This window comes from Dermacentor variabilis, chromosome 3 (assembly GCF_050947875.1).
Source record: "Dermacentor variabilis isolate Ectoservices chromosome 3, ASM5094787v1, whole genome shotgun sequence".
NCBI lineage: Eukaryota > Metazoa > Arthropoda > Arachnida > Ixodida > Ixodidae > Dermacentor > Dermacentor variabilis.
Genome location: NC_134570.1, coordinates 231,545,134 through 231,559,130, shown reverse-complemented (window position 1 = coordinate 231,559,130; position 13,997 = coordinate 231,545,134). Strand labels below are relative to the sequence as shown.

At 46.9% G+C, this 13,997-nt stretch overlaps 1 long non-coding RNA gene across 1 annotated transcript; it reads left to right on the top strand.

The window, feature by feature from the left end:
- The first annotated feature begins 5,934 nt into the window (after positions 1-5,934).
- On the top strand, positions 5,935-11,327 carry LOC142574437 (uncharacterized). The gene is made up of 3 exons (XR_012826536.1): positions 5,935-6,200; positions 6,491-6,814; positions 11,190-11,327. It is a non-coding gene; the product is annotated as an uncharacterized LOC142574437 (long non-coding RNA).
- The last annotated feature ends 2,670 nt before the right edge of the window (positions 11,328-13,997 follow it).

Below are 13,997 nucleotides of genomic sequence, written 5' to 3'. Positions count from 1 at the left end.
CCGAAAGTGGTTTTGCCACGTAAAACCCCATAATTTCATTTCATTCGTTCAAGCCAACACAGGTGGCGCCGTGACAAACGATCCCAATGAGCCGCTGAGGCTCTGCTGCCGGTGAGGCTCTACTGCCTGTACGTGAGCATTTTTAAATGTGCCAAGTGACAGACGTACTTCAGCTGCAGTTGACCCTTAATCGACGGACTTCCTGCTCTGTTTGCAGGGAATGCATGGAGGAGCTCAACAGCAACGACGATTCGGAATTCTAGTCCATAAGATTGCGTTTTATCAAAGCGAAATCTATTGTAAGCCTTTTAGCACCCACGAAACGACTGCTCACTGCTTCGTAAAAAAACATCGGACGACAACCTACGCAGTGTCCATAATACCCACTCAAGAAGAAAATGGAAGCAACACATACCACAGGACGAGCGCTGACCTTCCAACTAGCGTTTATGTGAAACAAATATCTACTTTCTGCTCTGCGCATCAGGTACATCATGCACGCATCATCATACAAAAAATTCTATAAGTCAATCAGTTCATACATGGTGCTGTAAAGTCAATCCGGTCACGTTTCTATAAAAACCTCAAAGAAACTGTCACTTATTTTTCATGCAACACCAAAACACGGACAGTTGACCCACTTATCACCTGCGTTCGTCATAAAATGCGCTTCCACTATTTCGTGTTCGGTATTTTTTTCCCTTCCTCAACAAAGTTGTGTAGGCAAGCATGAGTGTGCATGGGCAATCTTTGCTGAGCTCGGCCAAATGGCTACCGTATCCTTTTCTAACGTCATTATTGTGCATCCAGCCCGTTCTTGGCCATTGGCCAGTCTGTCATTAAACGCGCCCACAACCTAAGGGTACCTCATACACAGCATAGATGTACATATGGCGTAAGAGATGTGGTGATTAGTATGGCATTACATGCATCTCTGGTTCTTTTTAAGTTTACATACTGCGGACAACTTGCATGGCGTTAAGAATCTATAACGATATTTTGTTGGTTGGCGACCTTTCGCAAATTATGTGAAACTTTATGGGGGTATGAGATTACATGAACAGATCTTTTGTCACAATCCTTGGTTATGCACTTCCTTCCTTGTTTTAATTTTTGAAGTGACAGGACGATAGGAACACGTACTACAGGACGCGCCCATCTTGTTGTATGTGTTACTCTCTTCTTGGTCTTTAGCCCGTTTTATGAACACTGTCAAGATGAGCCAACACCTCCAAGTGAATGTAAGGTATGTACTCCTTGTGAATTCTGAATGAAGAAGCATCATTGACCAATTGAACGCCGCTCAGAGGTCCTTCGAGTCATGAAATCCTCGCGGACAAGCGAGCGTTCAGCCACTTGGCACGTTTTAATGCGATAGCGTTAAGGAGCTCGTGTCAGAGAAAAGCCGGTGTCGTCGGCGTTGCGTGAGCGAAAATGGCGGAAGGAAATTCATAAATAAAAACAAATTGCAAGATGAGAATCGAACCAGGGTCTCCGGAGGGTGAGACGGAGACGCTACCACTCAGCCATAAGTTCGATGCTTTGAAGCATCGAACTCATGGCTGAGTGGTAGCGTGACAAAAGCCCCTCTAGTGAATGCGATGTTGCCTTAAATACTTGCCGTAGAAAGTTTTACTGCGGTGTATATGGGTAATTATGAGCATGTAAATTAACGAAGTCGCAGTTAAACGCTTAGCGAAGTACGTTTACGCTAGATTTATTCTGTGTTCGGCGCACACGCAGGGCCATCTTGCGGCAAACACAGAAGACCCCCTCCTCGCAAAGTACGGCGCTGCCGCGACAGGTGGCGCGCCACTCTCCCGCTTCTCCCCTTCGTCTCGTTTGAGCGCATTGGGGCTGTATGGGGACTGGTGCGAGGATGCCCCAGTACCCTTGCGTTTAATAAGTTTTCGCGCTCTCTCCTCTTACAACTTCCAGCGTGCGTAACTCGAACCGTCGGGTTTGGCGATGCGGCTCCTCTTTCCGCTCACAGCAAGATTCCTAGCTGCAGCGTCCAATGCGGGACGCCTCTGACGTGATCGCTGCGCCGTAGCGCGTCTGGTGGGAAAGCGTCCCCTGCGATGTGTGCCGTGCTGCTGACGAAGAGTCATGCGTCTGCGTGGTGCTCCCAAGCGAGATACAGGACGATCTCATCAAGGCGTCCGCCCCATGATCGCGTCCGCCTTCATGGCGTGTCGTGGCCCGGGTGTCCATGCCGATTTATTTATTTATTTATGTATTTATTTATTTATTTATTTATTTATTTATTTATTTATTTATTTATTTATTTATTTATTTATACATACTACAGCGCAATTTTCGCTATAGCAGGAGTGGGTTAAGAAAGGTACAGAAAATGCAATGGAATATACAGCGGTAGACACAAGTGAACACTTTTAAAGAGCACCGACGAAAGGAAAATACACAAATAAACACATGCGGACACTCATACAAAAGAGCACTGATGAAAGAAAAATACACAAGAAGTTATACAAATGATGCCACGCATGGGTGAGTGCGATTATGCATCCGGGATGGCGGTTGCAAAACTTTGGATGAGCATGAGCGAATGGATCCAGGTCATGAGTTCCAGTCTTCGATTGAGCGGGGAAAAAAGCTGAATTTGTACATGTTAGTACGTGCGTAGTAGGGTATCAAGTTTAGGTCATGATGTCTTCTCGTTGATGATCCCGGCGCGAAATAATTGTAATTATCATTTGAGAGCCTAGCTAAAGAATTGACAATGCAATGCAGGAATTTTAATGATTCGACACGGCGACGGGAAGAGAGCGTGTTTAGGTTCAAGGAATCGCGACGTTTGGCGCGCGTAGCTCGTTTCTCCCTCCGAGGCACGGAGATCTTTAGTTGGTTCCCCTTGCTCAGGCGCACGTTTCGTCTCTGTGTTACTCAAGAACATGCCGAGCGAATGAGTGGGCGGTGCGAACGGGGTGCAATAACGCTATCGCAATCCACTCTTGAAGGCGAAACTTAAGCGTCCTCCAAGTTTTTTTTTATTTGGTATTAAGGCCGCATTACATGGTCCCACTCGGCGTGTTCGTCGGTTCATCAGCCAGCGTCGACGGAGGTTGGCGACGCCAGGTTCGTCGCGTTACGTTGGCACGAAAGCGGACCCCTCTATGGGCCATCGCGTGATCAACGCTGCACCACCTAGAGGCATGCGTACTTCATACGAAACTGGGAGTTTCAGGTAAGTAAGAAATTCCGCGTATACTGCAATGTGTAGGGGAACGCGCTGCCACCCATCGGCCAGACGCGGACGCGGTGCATTCTGGGTGAGGAAGAAGGCGTCAAATGCAGTGTATCGCTTCTCGCGCCGACGGACGCCGGATACGTGGGCCGCGCCACGCGTCAGAAGCTTTGTAGAAAGACAGGCCCTTGACGGCTTCCGGTTTTGCTCACTGACGTAGGCCGCTTTATATATAGCTTTCATTGATTACGAGAAAGCGTTTGGTTCAGTCGAAACGTCAGCAATCATGGAGGCATTGCGAAATCACGGCGTAGACGAGCCGTATGTAAAAATACTGAAAGATATGTATAGCGGCTCCACAGCCACCGTAGTCCTCTATAAAGAAAGCAACAAAATCCCAATAAAGAAAGGCGTCAGGCAGGGAGATACGATCTCTCCAATGCAATTCACAGCGTGTTTACAGGAGGTATTCAGAGACCTGGATTGGGGAGAATTGGGGATAAGAGTTAATGGAGAATACCTTAGTAACTTGCGATTCGCTGATGATATTGCCTTGCTTAGTAACTCAGGGGACCAATTGCAATGCATGCTCACTGACCTGGAGAGGCAAAGCGGAAAAGTGGGTCTAAAAATTAATCTGCAGAAAACTAAAGTAATGTTTAATAGTCTTGGAAGAGAACAGCAGTTTACGATAGGTAGTGAGGCACTGGAAGTGGTGAGGGAATACATCTACTTAGGACAGGTAGTGACTGTGGATCCGTATCATGAGACTGAAATAATCAGAAGAATAAGACAGGGCTGGGGTGCGTTTGGCAGGCATTCTCAGATCATGAACAGCAGGTTGCCATTAACCCTCAAGAGAAAAGTTTATAACAGCTGTGTCTTACCAGTACTCACGTACGGGGCGGAAACCTGGAGGCTTACTAAAAGGGTTCTGCTTAAATTAAGGACGACGCAACGAGCTATGGAAAGAAGAATGATAGGTGTAACGTTAAGGGACAAGAAAAGAGCAGATTGGGTGAGGGAACAAACGCGAGCTAATGATATCTTAGTTGAAATCAAGAAAAAGAAATGGGCATGGGCAGGACTTGTAATGAGGAGGGAAGATAACAGATGGTCACTAAGAGTTACAGAATGGATTCCAAGGGAAGGGAAGCGTAGGAGAGGACGGCAGAAAGTTAGGTGGGCGGATGAGATTAAGAAGTTTGCAGGGACAACATGGCCACAATTAGTACATGACCGGGATAGTTGGAGAAGTATGGGAGAGCCTTTGCCCTGCAGTGGGCGTAACCAGGCTGATGATGATGATGATGATGTAGGCCGCTAAATGTAGCGAGCAAAAAACGCATTGGTGGCTATTTCGAGTACCACGATTGCATTAAAATCCAAGCCCGCAGATTGGGAACACATAAACTCTGTGTATAACGATGACTTTACAAGTCTACGTTCCAGTAAGAGTTACGAAAAATTATACGTATTTGTCCGAAGGCGTCATGTTTACGTAATTTATCTCAAACTTAAAAACAAACTTTCCGCACAGTAATACAAATAAAGAAAATGGCTGACGATTAGGCTTCTTGGTAATGCGATCTTTCAGCGCAACTGCCGCCTTATTTGAGCAACAGGCAACCGCACACAGAACACGCAATTCCGAACTGCGGAGGTTCTGCGTTTCGGATTGGGCGGCACACATTGCGATCAGCCGTTGTCGAGCCGGCGCTCCGTCGACGCGCCATCGCACTATATTATGGTAGGCCACTGCCAAGACGTGTGAGGAGATTAGCTATAATTATTTAAGGTTTAAATAAATATAGTAATACAATACCTCTGTTTAAAAATTGAACAGGTGTATTGAGTAGAGGTCACACATTCATTCATTCACTCACATACAGCCCTCAATGTGGACGCACAAGGTTGGGATGGGAAGTAGAAGTAAAGGGAGGAAACGCTATATGTTTCGAGTGACCGTAACGTCACTGCGCCAGTTAAGGGGAGGTATAGGGCAAGAGTGGAGGCGCTAGAAGGACAGCCAGGCGCAAGCACTGCCAGAGGCGACAGATGCCATTGAGGAACGCACCCCGACTGAGACACGGCGAAAAGTCACACAGCCACGCGACGCGGAGACGGAGGATCGGAGGACCGTGGATAACGCACGAGGCGGCAAGGGGCGCTCGCCGCTGGCGCCGCGGCAGAGCCGCGATAGCGGGAGAAGAGTCGGCGAGGACGGAGCGGACGGTAGCAGCGAGAGTCACCGGAACGGCGCTGCGCGGAGGAAGGGGGCGAGAGGATAGGCGAGAACACATGAGTCGGCTTTGGAGCACAAATGTAGGGAAAGGCTCACGCCGTGCACCAGCAATGGCACTAGGATCGCGCGCAGCTAAAGCAGAGCGCTGGCCCCGGCTACACAGCTCGTTACGGCGAGGCACTACGGCGAGGGCGACATGAAAGGCGGGAACGGGCGTCGTAAGCTTCAGTCTAAAATGCCCTTTGTGTTCCGGTGCAGTAGACTAATAGACCCGTGAGCGCAAGTTTCTTGGGGCCGCGCTCTCGCTGCGGTTATCGCGCGAGTGAATCCGCCGTGGAGCGGTTTCCCTGGCGTTGCGTTAGGGTGCCTCGATTTCAGCGCCGCCGTTCAGGGTGGTGCCATCCTTTGACCACCCCCACGCCGCCTCTTCCTCGCTGCGACGTCATTTTGAGTCATGGCGGGCGGTCAGAGTGGTCGCAGTTGATCGGGGCTAACAGCTGAGCTTGCATTGTTCGAGGCACAAGCTGGTGGTTCAAGTTGTTTGACAGTGTTCGACTGCATGACTGACAAGCTTGTCAAGTCCCCTGAGCCATCATGACGGGCTGTTGTGTGCCAATGTGCTCCGGGTCAACACGTAAAGGCCTGCGTTGTTTTCGCTTCCCCCGGGACTCGGAGCGAAGAAAGAAATGGGAAGCTCAAGTAAAGCGGGATCGGTGGAACGCAACTGACTGCTTATATATCTGCGAGGTGAGTTGCAAAACAGTTAAGTCTTATCGATCCGTATGTTGCAATTAAAGCAAACTCGTGTACGCCGCTGCTGCATAGGCAGCGTATAGGTACGCGCATACGTAGGGGCGCGAGCGTGTTTTCCGTTTCGAACTTAGCTTTTCTACGCGAATATTACCCTGATTATGGAGTCGGACGGGGATGCATTTTATTCGCGGAATATTTAACACTAGCAAAAAATCGTAACGTCGCACACCTTTGGCGGCAGCATGGAATGCACTCGCTTCAACATCTTATGTTCTGCTTTGCAGATTGCTGCATGCACCGGAATCTTCTGCGTTCAGGACGGCCCATCCTATTCAAGCCATCTCGATAGCCTACCTTCTTGGCTGGTCAGCGGATGCTTTGTCAAAGCCTCGTGCGCCGAAGTTGCTTGCAGGGATACTGTGAAGAAACCTGATTTCCGCCATATCTGCTGGACTGTCAATGCGTGGTCCAACTGCGCGTGGCACGGTACCAGGACGACTACGAACACACTGGAGACTAAAAAAGCATCGCATCGTGTGCTACTCTTCAGTGGGTCCGGCGGCAGCATGGAATGCACTCGCTTCAAAATCTTATGTTCTGCTTTGCAGGTAAGCTTTAAGTACAATTTCAAGAGCTATAGAAGTGACAATCGTTTTCTATTGCTGCTGCCGGACCCCCCAGTAGTCCTCATGAATGTGTTTCTTTCGCTCATAAATTCCTTAAAGATGCTGTTGCTATTGTGCGGTGATGTGGAAACTAGTCCTGGCCCCGACATTGAAAAACTGTTGCTCGAATTACTCTCAGGAAAAACAAAAATTAGCCAAGAGCTAGCGGGTCATTCCTCTAGGGTTGCCTCCTTCGAAGAGCGAATAACTGGTATAGAGCAGTCTATTGCACCAATTGCTGATGTTGCATTGCGGGTATCTGAGCTTGAAAAGGCTGTAACTGACCTTCGAGAGATCGTTAATAAATTGGATCGCAAAAACGACGATTTAGAAAACAGGTCCCGCAGAAATAACTTTCTTATATTCGGTCTTGCTGAAAGCTCTCGCGAATCTTCAGAGGAGTTGCTGGAAGCGGAAACTGAACTGATTACATCGAAACTAGAAATTAACTGCAGCGATATCGAACACTGTCATAGGGTGGGAATGCGAAAGAGCGATAATCGAAGACCTGTAATTATTAAGTGGCTGATTTTAGAACTAAGGTCGCTATATTAAATAATGCAAGAAAGTTGAAGGGCACAGAAATATTTATAAATGAAGGCTCCTCTGTTCGCGTGTGGCAGGTGCGTAAGGAGCTGCGGCAGAATTCAGCTGAGATAAGGAAAAATGCGCAAAAAGCCCGGCTGCACTATGATCATCTATTGGTGGACAACGTTCGGTACTCTTGGGATGACAGCAAAAAAGCTATCGTTAAAAAAAGCCATCGCTTGACCGCTATACACCATGATTGACAGTTTAGAGAGCAATGCTTCACGCTTTTGAATTGACATGCACGTAGCCTCATTAATAAAATTGAAAACTTTAACTGGCTAATTGAATGTCATATTCTATCAATTATATGTGTGACTTCGACTTGGCTAAACGAATCCATTCTTGACCATGAGTTCTTACCTCCTAGTTACACGGTTCTAAGAAAAGACAGGCCTTATGGCCGTGGTGGCGGAGTTGCACTTTTTATTAAAAGTGGTATTGCATTCTCTTTACTACCTCAACTTCCAAATGTTGAATCACTATGGTGTAAATTAAAACTTTCATTGATGGTCTCGCTATTGTTATCGGTGCTAGCTACCGTCCCCCAAATTCCGCCCCTGACATTTTTTCGGCTATCAGTGATTATATTGTCGGACAAAAGCTTACCGGTTCTAAACTGGTACTAACCGGTGACTTTAACGCACCGGCTATAGACTGGTATTCGTTATCATCAGCTGGCCGTGATAGGATAATTTGTGATCCGTTAATTGACATGTCAGTAGCTTTCGATCTATCGCAGCTGGTTGTCGATACAACGCGCGAAGATTCTGTCTTAGATCTTGTTTTTGTCAATGATGACTTGGTAAAGAATGGATATCAGTGCCGTGCTGTTGACGGAATTTCCGGCCATAAGGCTGTTATTGTTCATCAAAATGTTTCTTGTGTACCAGTACGACCAACGTTTAAAACTGTCCTGAATTTTGAGCGTGCTGACGACACTTCTATTATTGCTAAACTTGCATCATGTTTTGATGATTTTGTGTCTTGTAGTGAACACTACAGTGTTGATATGTTGACTAACCACTTTCATAGTATAGCTAATGAGTGTACAGCGCAATTTGTTCCTCAAAAGAGTATGAAACATCATGCTACACACGCGTGGTATACCAGACCAATTATACAACTCAAACGTCGCATTAAGCGACTGCGAAAACGACGGAATGCACAAAATAATGACGGGGAGTCCCTAAATAAACTACTTAAATCTGAACTAACAGCCAAAATGAGTGAGGCTAGAAAGTTCTATTTCAATACCACATTATCCTCTTTTATGAAAAATAATCAACTTAAGTTTTGGAAAACCATCAACCCTGCTACCTCCTGCCCGTCATCCTTCGTAATAAATGATGTGTCCTGTTCGGACCCTTCGACAATGTCGGAGGCGTGTAATTACCCCGTTAACCACCCCCGACATTGGTTTTATCCAGGAAATGGCTCCGTTTCCAAGAATTGAAATTAGCTATACCGGTATTTATAACCTTCTCTTGAACATCGACATTACTAAGGGTGCCGGACCGGATGGTATTCCAAACACGTTCTTGAAGCGCTATGCAGAATAGGATGCTCATTACCTAACCATAATTTTTTGTAAGTCATTAAAGACATGTACTGTACCGGCCATTTGGAAAATCGCCAACGTAATTCCTGTGTTCAAATCGGGTAATAAGCAACTAATTTCCAACTACAGGCCTATCTCGTTAACAAGTACTTATTGCAAACTCTTATAACACATAATTCACAAACATGGCCTTCAGTATTTAACTACTAATAATATATTGTCGCAGAATCAACATGGTTACCACTCTGGTTTTTCTACAACTACTCAACTCATTGAATTCACTCATAACATCGCTTCGGCTCTAAATCATCGAGGTCAGGTTGATGCCATATTCATAGAATATAACAAAGTGTTTGATATGGTGTGCCACAGACAACTTCTTCTTAGGCTCAGCAAAATTATTAATGATGACAAAATACTTGGCTGGATAGCTGATTGGCTACATTTAAGATCTCAGTATGTTACTTTTAATCACGCGCAGTCATCGTTGGCCACAGTCACTTCCGGGATACCACAGGGCTCAGTCCTTGGGCCCCTGCTGTTCATTATTTTTAATAATGATGTCACACAGGTCATTAGGGACACACCAGTGAAACTTCAATTGTACGCTGACGACTGCGTCCTCTATACCAGAGTAACTAACAGACGAGATCAAGAGTTTCTTAACAATGTATTTTCGTCCTTTTGTGGTTGGAGCAATGCGTGGCAAATGAGTATTAATAACCAAAAACTGTACAAATGACTTTCACTAATAAAAAGCAGCCGTTCAATTTTAGTTATAGCTGTAATTGGCACTACCTAAATTCTGTGAATACCTTCAAATATCTTGGAGTTACCTTCACTCAAAACTTAAAATGGCATCTCCATATTAAAACAATTTGCGCTAAGGCACTTAGGAAACAGGGACATTTAAAGCGAACCCTCAAATGCTCAACTAAGGACTGCAAGTTAACAGCTTATAAATCCCTCGTCAGACCATTACTAGAGTACGCCTCAGTGGTATGAGCACCATACGCTGCACTTGACATTAGTAAGCTCGAAGCCATAGAAAAGAAAGCAATACGGTTAATTTTTCGCCGATATGACCGCAACTTTTCTCCCTCATCTCACGCATGCGCATTGTCAATAGAATCCTTGGCTCATCGACGCACACTTGAACGTTTCACTTTGCTGCACAACATTGTACACGGCAAAAGTAGCATTCATGCAAAGATTTCCTTCAGTCATCCCTCTGGGCGTGCCACGCGCCGTTCACACCCACTTAATATTGTTCCTTTCCAGTCTTTTGTAAATAGTTTTAAGTATTTGTTTTCCAAGCACTGTTGAAATTTGGAACAACCTAGCTGGTTCCTTGCGGGAGAAACCTGATAAAGAGTTTTTGAAAGAATTGTCTAACCACATTTTGTAATTACGTTTCTAATTCATTGTATGTTGTTTTGAATTAATTTCTGGTGTATCCACTCCTGCTATGCCTCATGTATTGAGACAGCAGTATCTGTAAATAAAAAAAAATAATAACACCTGTTTTATATTTTCACAGGAAGCACTGGCGTCCCTTTTGCAAAGTTCGCGTCGCCTTTGTTTAGACAGCAGAGTTGCCTTTACGTTGAGCGAAAATAGACGAACCAAAAGTTAAGTGCTCGTTATTTGCTACTGAAGGCACACACTGCCTGGAGAGTGCGGCTGTTGTGCTGGTGCACTCGATGCCCTGCGGTTTTCTTCGAGATATCAGTAGATAATTGCGGCTCTCATGTCAAAGTGCATAGACGATTTCTTTTATTGGTATATAATTGCATCGGTGCTATTCGAAAGTGACGCAGCCGATGTTATGATCGCGGGCATATTTGCACTACGCTGTTCGTAAGCAGACCTTATCGCTGCATGTTCATTCCCGATCGTGGTTACTATTCTGTGCCGGAGCTGAATACCTAAGTAGGATGTACTCAGTCAAACGCACATTATGGGTCAAATTTTTCTTGAGCCTTCTGGCTCGGCATCCGTCGTAGCCTTCGCGTTGTTTGGAAACGTACGAGGTTCGGTAATACAGCAACATTTTTTATGAACATTTTCTGTTAAGCACCTTAAATAGATGGTTATTTTTACAAGTATTTTTGTATCAATCCGAACAAACGTGAATAATCACATTTGGTGTTTTCTTTATTTTTTTAGCTCCACATTGAAGAGGACCAGTTCAAGGACCAGTTTGAAGAGGACACGCAGGCGCAGTGGCAACGTTGGTATACGCGACATCGTTTGTATGTACCAGCCTGTAAACAGATGTAATTGCACCCCTGTGGGCAATAAACAGGCGAGGAACTCACAGTTACACTTTGAAAGATTAAAACGCTGACTGCTTGTCTTTGCGAGAAAAACGAACGGAAACATCTCGCGCAACAGAAGCGAAACCAACCACCGCGCGGGAGCGGCTGATGACGCGCGGCTGTTATGAAAGCGCAGGAATTAAAAAAACCAAAAACCACGCAGAAAAAGAAAAACAATTTCTTCCACTCGCACGGAGCGGTAGCACCTGCTGGGCAACGGATCTTTAACATGATAGCCTGTTTAAAATGATAGCCAACTGACGCCACACTAATTGTTCAACCTCGACCACTCGGGGCCCTAAAATTATTTCGTACAATTACGTCTTCGACCGTCGGATGGTAATATGCCTATTATGTGTGAAAAAAATGCGCAGTGCAATTTTCTCACGTGGTAGTGACTGTGAAGAAAGCAGCCAAATCGAGAAAGAGGAAACTAGCGTTTTATTGGGCGAACTTGTGCCCTCAAAAACAGGCTATACTCAAAGAACGGCGACAGCGGCAAACACAGTCGGCGATCATCGAAAATTATGATCAGCGCGTCGGCTTTTATACAGCAGTCACCGAATGTTCCAGACTAATCGTAGGGACCCGCGTGCCATCCACAAATTTCTATACCATTCGCGTCACGCGATGAGATCAGATAACACAAGGTTCGGCGACAACACAGGGGGATATAAGCAGCGATAACTTTCCGGAAACTTCGGATACATGCAGGCGCGTCCCGCGCTGTGTGATAACATTTGTTAGGCGGCAAAACATGGTCGCCCGATAAATATAAGTACACGTGTCAATACCACCCTCTTAAAAAGCATCGACCCGATGCTGCAAACAAACGAAAACAATAAAGAAAAGCACTCGTAGCAAAGACAAGAAAATAACGAAGTTTGTCAGCGTCCGTAAAAGGGTTTAAAGCGCACCACGTGGACCACTTCAGATCGTGCGCGGCGCCGCTGTGAATGCGAATTGCCGTCTGGCATGACCTCATAGTCCAGTGCGCCAATACGTCGGATGACCTTGTAGGGTCCTAAATAGCGTAGCAATAGTTTCTCATTCAGTCCTCGTCGGCGTATCGGGGTCCATACCCAAACACGGTCGCCGGGCTGGTACTCGACAAAACGTCGTCGGAGGCGGTAGTGTCGGCTGACGGTACGCTGCTAGTTCTTGATCCGCAGGCGGGCGAGCTGTCGGGCTTCTTCGGCGCGCTGGAGATAGGTAGCGACGTCAAGATTGTCCTCGTCAGTGACGTGCGGCAGCGTGGCGTCGAGCGTCGTCGTCGGGCTCCTGCCGTATACCAGCTTAAACGGCGTGATCTGTGTTGTTTTTTGCACCGCCGTGTTGTAAGCGAATGTTACGTACAGCAGGACGGCATCCCAGGTCTTGTGTTCGACGTCGACGTACATTGCTAGCATGTCGGCGAGGGTCTTGTTCAGGCGCTCCGTGAGACCATTCGTCAGCGGGTCGTAGGCAGTTTTCCTCTCGTGGCTTGTCTGGCTGTATTGCAGAATGGCTTGGGTGAGCTCTGCTGTAAAAGCCGTTCCTCTGTCGGTGATGAGGACTTCTCGGGCACCATGTCGCAGCAGGATGTTCTCGACGAGAAATTTCGCAACTTCGGCTGCGCTGCCTTTTGGTAGAGCTTTAGTTTCAGCGAAGCGGGTGGGGAAGTCCGCGCCACGACGATCAACTTATTCCCGGATGTTGACGTAGGAAACGGCCCCAACAAATGCATCCCAATCTGCTGGAATGGTCGATGAGGAGGTTCGATCGGCTGAAGTAATCCTGCTGGCCTTGTCGGTGGAGTCTTAGGTCCCTGACAGTCTCGGCATGTCTAGACGTAACGGGCGACATCGGCGGTCAGACGCGGCCATTGATACCTTGCCAGTAATATCGTCGTGTAGGGCGTGCAGTACTTCTGGACGCAGCGCTGACGGTACAACACGAAGGTAGCTGGCATGGACTAGTGAGAAGCTCTTCTTCACGAGCAGGTTGTTTTGTACCGTGAACGAAGGCCCGCGCCTAAATACCCTAGGGGCAACGTCGGTGTTCCCTTCCAAATACTCGACGAGGCATTTTAGCTCCGGGTCTGCTCGCTGCTGTTTAGTGAAGTCTTCCATGCTTATTATTCCAAGGAAGGCGTCGTCGTCCTCGTCGTCTTGCGGCGGGGGATCGACGAGGGCGCGTGATAAGCAGTCTTCGTCAGAGTGTTTTCTTTCGGACTTGTATATTACGGTGACGTCATAATCTTGCAGTCCGAGGCTCCACCGCGCCAGCCGTCCTGAAGTGTCCTTTAAGTTAGCTAGCCAACACAACGCGTGATGGTCCGTGACGACATTGAATGGCCTGCCATAAAGGTAAGGGCGGAATTTCGCTGTAGCCCAAATGATGGCAGGGCATTCCTTTTCAGTCGTAGAATAATTGCCTTCCGCTTTTGAGAGCGACCGGCTAGCATAAGATATCACCCGCTCAAGTCCGTCTTTCCTCTTGACTAGGACGGCACTGAGGCCTAGGCTACTGGCATCACTGTGGATTTCAGTATCGGCGTCCTCGCCGAAGTGTGAAAGTACCGGTGGTGACTGCATGCATCGTTTGAGTTCTTGAAATGCGTCGGCCTGCGGCGTTTCCCACTTGAACTCGACATCAGATTTCGTTAGATGTGTTA